We start from the raw sequence: 6,849 nt of genomic DNA, 5'->3' as shown, positions 1-6,849 counted from the left end.
AATGTAAAAATTATCTATAATATGAAACTGTACTTAGTATTGTATGAAAAAAATGCTTTGCTGAGTAATAATTTCAAAAATGGCTAAGGGGATAGATTAAAGAAAAGAAACAATATTTTGGCCTATTAGAATTTATTTATGCAAATTAAATGGTGAACTTAATGAGAGTCGTGGTATTATTTAGTCTTGGTGTTAATACTAGAACGGCGTAGTTTCTGACTTTTCTAAAACAGCGGATAGGGGTCATTTTGACGCCACATAAAATATTTTCGTATTTGACTTAAATAAGTACTTTTTTTAGTGTTTGTTAATCCTTAATTTACTTGTAGGAATCACAACAATTATTTTTAATTATAAATAATAATTACTAATTTATTTGAACAACAATGTATCATACAAATTTATTGTTACTACAGCTAACAAGTTACTTAACTATAGATTTTAATTTATTAATTATTGATACAACCTTCTACACACATTTAGTATATTTGGTCCACTTTAATTTCACATGTGTTCTACAAACAACTTTGTATTTCTTTTACCTCAAGTCATTTGAAGCTACTGGACGCACTTAGCGCAGGTGATTTCTGTTTTACGCACACATTTTTCGCACATGGTTTGTGTGGCACTTTACACACTTTTTGCTGGTCTTGTTGTCTTTGCAGAGGCACTTCCTCCGCTTTCTAGGTGATTTTAGTCCCATATACTCTTCTTTTACCTGATGTTCTTACTCTTTTGTTCCCTTGAGTTCATTTGCCACTTGGTGTATGAACTTCTTCTACTCCATTTTCTTGTCCGTTACTATGTTGTAGATGACCCATGCATTTATTGCAGCCATGTCAAATATGTTGCAGAAGGCATGCTATGTCCATCTCCTACATGCAACCTTCGTAGTATATTTACAGGTCATTTGATCAACCACATCCATCCCGTACTTTGTTGCATTGTAGAACATTACAGTTTAAGGTTTTTTCTTTCCTTCCTTACTTGTTGCTACTTCAGCGTGCAGCGTACTCAGAAGAATGATATTTTCATTCTTCTCTCTTTGGTATACAGTCTGTGTTGTCTCTATTGTGCAGTAATGTGGTGGAGTGTATTTTAGCATTCGGCTTTCTTATTTCATTGGGGATTTCATGGTGGATCTCGTTCAGTGTACCAACTAATGAAGTTTTCTTTTCTTTGAATTTTTTAGCAAGTTGAAGAGATGTGATGACAAACAACTTCTTTACATTTCTTCCTTGATTTACAAATGGTTCCATGAGACACAGAACGACATACTCTCCAAGTGGTTTTTTCTCTCTGTGCATGTTCTCTTTGTCGAGGTATGGGAAAGCATTACATATATACTTTGTCGTTACGTCAATAGCCAACCAGAATTTGAGACCATATTTGTCTGATTTGTTGGACGCAAATTCAGTAAACAAGCATCTTACTTTTATTGGTAACAGTTGCTTGTTAAAGGTTATATTTTCTCCCGGGCGGTAAGTGGATTATTTTCCCCAATATACAAGAGCAAATTTGTTGGCTGTCAGGCGTTCAGCCCGGGTTGATTTTTCATCAAAACGGAGAAATCTGAGAAGCTCCTGAAATCTGTCCCTTGGAATAATGTCCTTGATAAAGCTAGGCTCCCAAGAGTGCGACCAAAGATACATCCACATACATACCTTTTGGGCTCAGTGCATACGTGATGGCTATCAGTTTCGCCAGTTCCTCAAGCGACACAGTCCAGGTATTGTTTTTTAATACTTTTCGAGCATTTGACTGTATGTTTCTTCATGAGACACAGCATTGTGTCATCAAAAATAAGACAAGACACTGATGACAGGGCTGTCTAATCGTTGGCGAGCATAAGCAGTGGAACCTCCTCTCCCATTCTGAACATCCACAGCTGACTGCCTTCCAGAAGATGAATAATTTCCAATCTCCCACATGGTTTCATCTCTTGCAATCATCTTCTGTAGATGCTTCAGACTATACCTGCTGAGGTGTAAGAGGTGATGATTGATTTCACAATTTCTTCATCTTCCCGTGTGTCAGGTACATAATCATCATGTTCATCAGTGAAGTCAATTTCTGATTCAACTTCGGAATTCACTAAGAGACATAACACTTCTTCATCAGAAAGCCCACACTGATGATACATGTTTGAAAACGTGTTTCATGGACAAAGACTGCCTGAGTGACACAACATTAGCTGTGGCAGACTGGAATGTACATGTGCCAAGTTGCAACAGTGAGGAGCAAATACTGTGCATTACTGCTTACTGTTGCCATTCTGTTGTTAGATAAATTGCTTATATTCAGAAGAGAAATTACAGTAGGGTCAAATTGACCACTTCCACCGTTCTAGGTGTACTGAATGAAATGCCGAAAAAAATTAAAATATTTTGTTAATATTAAAAAATCTTCAGAAAGAGGGGGAAAAATTAGAAAGAGTCATATAATTTGATTAAGGATGTAAATAAATTAGATATGACAATGAACGAAAAACGTATTACAGGGGTCATTATGACCCCTTCTGCCATTCTAGTGTTAATGACACTTTCTATATCTGCATTAAAGCTTGTTAAGTTTTAGTCATAAGTCGTTTTCCGTGCAAAGTTCGTTTCTATATTTGATTTTTTATTTTTTTAAACCAATCTAGAAAAAGCATGTTCACATAACAACATAATTGTGAATCCCATTAGTTCCTTCAAAGCTATGTTTGCAAGCACTTGATACTCTCCCTTTACTTTGGTCGAAAATGGGATTAGGCTTAATTCGTGAAATAAAATTTTCAAAGAAGAATCACGCAATAGATCTATCACGGAGTCGTCTTCAGATGCTGACAGGTTTAACTTTTTAAGGTTGTCCTCTTCAAACGGATTTCTTACCCATAGCAGCTCATCAGGAATTCTTGGAAAGTAATACCTACAACAATAAATCAATATTAAGTAACACTCTTGAATAAGGAAACAACTATCAGTGGGATTCACGTGACTCTATCAGATTCTTTTGAGTTCGCTATGTGGGGACAGCCTAACTATCATTTGGAAAATGGAGGTGGTTGAACTTAATTGCTACCTTTTTTGTGTTGGGTGAAAAACAATAACATGAAAATTATAAACATGTTTACTAAAGAATACTTCAAATCTGAGTCATTACTATTAAAATTAGTTTCAGGTACTTATTCTGAAGTAGAGGCCAGTGCTTCAGGATGTTTGTTCATGGCAGCTGCTGTTTCCTCGTTAACTTTGATTCCTTGTGTTTCTAAGGAATCATTGAGCAGTGGGAATGCATCAGAACAGCTTACTTTCACTTTACAGGGCCATATTTCAACTTCTTTAACAGTTGCTTGTATTTTATCTTGAATATAGAACTTGTGAACATCCTTCCCCTGTAGCGATAAATTGAGGCTATTATGAGCACTGAATATGTCACCCAAATATGAAAGACGGATTCGCCAGTTTTCATCATTTGACATGTCCAAGAAACTGCCCACAGATTTTGTATCACTTTTGTGCTCCAACAGGAAGAGTCTCAGCTTATCTCGAAGCTCAAATAATCTTGACAGCACAGTCCCTCTTTGACAAGCAGCATACTTCAGTCAGGAGAAGTGTTTTGTGCTCATTGTCCATCTCATCACACAGTATGGCAAACAATCTTGAATTTTTAGGTCTAGATTTAATAAAATTCACAATTTTCAGTGTGTCATTAATGATTTTCTGCAGGCCTTCGGAAAACCTCTCGGTTCAGGCTACAGTGAGTCCACTGAACAGAAGGGGCAACTAGTAAACGTCAGACATAGCACAGTACTGTCAACACATTTTGTCCACTCTTATTTCATTTTCTACCATAAAGCCATCAAGACATTAAAAATTTCTTCCCTGGTTGTTGTCATTGGCAAACATTTACAAGAGAGCATTCCTTCTTCTATACTCCCATCAAATTGAAACCTAACAAAAGCTAAAAGAATAGCCTTGCTGGCTATAACTGTACTTTCATCAAGCTGAAGTGAATAGTAGTCACTTTGCTTGAAAACTGTGATCATGAACTATTTTACAAACTGTGACATTTCATCGATCCTTCTCTTTACTGTTGTGTTTGATAGGGGTATTTCATCAGTTAGTGTTGTGTGCTTTTCGCTTAATAAAGCGTCAGATATTATTTTAGCCGCTGGTAAAATAATATCCTCTCCTACAGTGTGAGCTGCCCCCTTTTTGGCCGTCAATAATGACAGTCGATATGAAGTAATTGTAGCTTGCTTATTTTGTTCCCCAGAAGTCGATTTTGACTGAAAAAAATTCTCATTTTTTGTTTTGGAAAAAATCGATTGATTTACTTTCGTATTATGGATGTTTCTTTGATAAATGTCTTTTCAGTTTTGACGGTTTCATATTCTCGTTAGCAAGTACTTCAAAGCACACAACACACTGAGGAAGCGGCTCTTGATCTGTGCCAGAAAACACAAATCCATATTTCAAATAATCATCATTGTAGTTATGAAAGCGAAAATTTTGTTTTCTTCTGGAAAGAGTTCAATTCACTAACACAGTCACCTGTAGGTGTATTACATGATGCACTGGTACTGGATATGGTAGATTTGTCATAATTACATGAAGTCTGTCTTTTATGGCACTATCCTGTTTTCATCCATGTGTCCATAGTGAAATAAAATAAAACAAGCCACCACAATAAACATGCATGCACACACAATACCACAAAACAGACAAAGCATGCTCTCACAGTCATGAGTCACATTGTCACAAGTGGAAGGGAAAGCAGTGTTGCATTATTGCAATTACCAATGACAAAACCATGAACAAAGGTCCAATAATGTGCTGTCTGAATCTTGCTACCCACGCTCAAATTTTCTGCCTGTGCATGGTGTTTCAAGCTCAGCATGAGAATTCTCTGTTGATCACAATGATGTATTTTGTGTCTTCTGTATAGAAGGTGACATCAGGAACATCATTTGTATTTATCTCAATAAAATACTGTTTGCAGTAACTGATTTACTTTTCATGATCTGCATTTTTCAATTCTTGCATTGCTCTTGCTTTACACAGGAACAATTTCAGTGTTTGCCTAACTGCTTTATTCATGATGCCAAGCCCAATATCTTTTTCTTGTGCCAACTTGTGCAATGATTTTGATGGGATCTGCTGCATAGTCAGAAATATCCAAAAACTTAGGTTTGTTTAGTTAAGGTGGTCTTTCAGTTCATCCACCATGTAATACTTAGCCTGTCTTTCAAGATTTCTCATTAAGTTGACGAACAGCTTTATGATGAGGTACAGCTGTTTTCAGAAATTTTTCAGCAAATGCCTCCTGCACTAAATCTGTGTATTTATTGCCTTGCCGAAACATGTTCAGCGAGAAAAAATGTTCTTCAGTTGAAAGAAAGCACCATAATTCAAGAACAAATGGAATATCTAAACACAGCATATCACATTATATAGCTTTCATCAATGGAATACAATAGATAAATGATACACAGCAGTAGCACAGATTAAAACAGAATGGTGTATCTACGAAAAAACAGTTATGCCATCTTGTGTTTTCCAACTTTGTTTAGAACTTCCAGAATAATCTACATCCATAGTCCAGCACACAGCAACTTTTGAAACACACTGTATTAATAATACAGAGCATTTCACAATTCCTATCGCAGCCTTTTAGGTGTAGTAGAGGTGACTTTGTAGATAACATTATAAGGTCCACTCCTGTTAAATTTTCTAACCCACCCATTGGAGGGTTACACTTACTTTGCATCCATATGGTACATTTATGGAGACAGGCACAAGTTGGGTCTGAGAGACCAGAATTTAATTAAAATGTAGAATGATATATTTTGCGATTTTGGAATACATTTATCCACTTAATATGTGAGAATGATACTTAACATTTTGAGGCCCGGGACCTTACACACACTTTTGGTCCAGTGGACTGGCCATTTTTAGCATTTTTAAATGTCACTGGCATGTTTCTGTTTAAGATATCCTTAAAAAAAAAAATACACTTTTTGTGAACCCAAAATCATATATATTACATTTGTTGTTGTTAATTTTGTCATCAATCAAAATAATTAAAATAAACCTTAAAGACAGGTCTTTCATATATTTTCTGTTTGTTTTGTGTAAATTCAGTGTGGAAGATTTTGAAGCATTCTAGCATGCAGAGTGGTACATTGCAGTCTGGACTGCACCAGCTGGCATCCTTCCTACCTGCATTACCACTAGATTTTTTTTTGTTTTCTCCGAGAAAACTTTACACGCACTAGTTCGATGCTCTCTCTTCTCAGTGGCTGGAATTTTTTCTGCAAAGTGTCATCCTAGACGTCTGTTGGTGTGAGTTTCACTAGGAACTTTGTCTAGTGCCAAATTTGTACATTTGTGAATTAGTCCTTCGCCAATTTGTTGTAGAAAAGTGGCAGCTCATTTTTTGAGCAGGAGTCCTGGTTTCCCTGTATAAGACAAATGCATTTGTTGCAGCCATTATAAGCATGTGGATGATCAATTTCTTTCATCACTTTCCTCCTAAATACATAGTAACAAATCATTTGATCACTCCTATCGACCCCCGTTTTGTAAATACTATACTCAAGAATGGCATCTGGTTTTGATTTTACTTTTGGTACCTTCCTTTGTATGAACAGACGTTTCAGAGCTGGTCATTTTGTGCACAGTGGACAGGCATTGTACATCTCTTGTGTCTGTCCACTTCTAAGCAAGCGGATGATTCCTCCTAATTGACACAGACTCATACCTTTTCAGTTCTTTAGAAACAATTTCGTTTGGTAGTTCTTTTCAGCTTGTCATGCATGTACCTACTGCTTTCGTTTTATGTTTGCCACAGAAAATCGAACTC

This window comes from Schistocerca gregaria, chromosome 3, assembly GCF_023897955.1.
Source record: "Schistocerca gregaria isolate iqSchGreg1 chromosome 3, iqSchGreg1.2, whole genome shotgun sequence".
NCBI lineage: Eukaryota > Metazoa > Arthropoda > Insecta > Orthoptera > Acrididae > Schistocerca > Schistocerca gregaria.
The sequence above is the reverse complement of the archived record's forward strand: the minus strand, read 5'-3'. Positions refer to the sequence as shown.